The sequence below is a fragment of the Penaeus monodon genome, chromosome 30 (assembly GCF_015228065.2).
Source record: "Penaeus monodon isolate SGIC_2016 chromosome 30, NSTDA_Pmon_1, whole genome shotgun sequence".
In the NCBI taxonomy this organism is placed as follows: Eukaryota; Metazoa; Arthropoda; class Malacostraca; order Decapoda; family Penaeidae; genus Penaeus; species Penaeus monodon.
Genome location: NC_051415.1, coordinates 20,851,515 through 20,852,623, shown reverse-complemented (window position 1 = coordinate 20,852,623; position 1,109 = coordinate 20,851,515). Strand labels below are relative to the sequence as shown.

At 34.0% G+C, this 1,109-nt stretch overlaps 1 protein-coding gene across 4 annotated transcripts in view; it reads left to right on the top strand.

The window, feature by feature from the left end:
- LOC119592622 (uncharacterized Golgi apparatus membrane protein-like protein CG5021) overlaps nucleotides 1-1,109 on the top strand; it is a 14,466-nt gene that overhangs the window by 11,232 nt on the left and 2,125 nt on the right. The gene's annotated exons all lie outside the window — the stretch shown is intronic.

Genomic DNA, 1,109 nt, shown 5'->3' with positions numbered 1-1,109 from the left:
AACAAAATGCAGTGGTGTAGTTAGGCTTTTGTTTTTTTTTCATTTAGATTTACAGCTAGTTTATTACTGGCCTCATTAATCATCTAATCTTCCTACATAAATTTCTCTGGATAGTTACCCGTTATTTGTCATCAGTATGGACTAGAAAATATTATAAATAGTGATACGCAATAACCTATAGGAATACATAAAAGTATGTATTGTAGACCACAGCTGTAATATCCATTATTAACCCAAGCACATAGTCTGTATGTATATTTGTAAAGTATGGTAAAAAAATGTAATACCTACATTTTTATTAAAGAAAATTTAACACAAAAGAGAATCAGTACAGTTTTTACCCACAGCACATGGATTTAGAGGGATTGTCACAGGTATTTGGCAAAACCAGTGGGAACAAGGGTTGGGCTATGCATGGTGAGATGGGAGAGAATCATCACTATTTATATCAGCCATCTCATCTTTATTTTCGACTGGTTTCTTTTAAAGGAATTAGGAATATAAGGGGTGGATGGGCATGGGTCGTTGTGCATTCTAAGTTCTCTGATTAAGCACTCAGTATCAGCAGCATGTTTGCTGCTGTTATTCCTTTTTATTTGGTATTTTATTTACATCACATGTTGTCACTTTGCTTTGGGTAGGATTGCACCAGCCACTATTCATTAATCAGTCTGGATGGTAAATCAGTAATTAACACTCAACAGCAGCTGAGTGTGCAGAGGCATCAGCCTGTGTTTGTGGCTGGAAAGTAGGCATACTATTCATATACTGTAGATTTGTTATCAGAGTGCACAAACATTCAGATTTTGGTACTGTATACATATTCTGTTAATTTTTTTCGTGTTGCAGCTTATTTTATTTTTGTTTCGTGATTGTTTCTTAAGTGTTTGCAAACAAGTTTATAAACTATCAGAACCCATACAACAGAGTGAAACGCAATTAACAATGCGTCCACAAAAAGTCAGTGCTGAAAGAGTGAAATGATCAATAACTAGGTAATGAATAATGTGGATCCCTTGTAGATATAAATTTCCCAAATATAGAAATCTAATAAATGGTTTAAAAGTGCAGACTTCCACGGATGCAAATAAAAAATGATAAAAATCCTA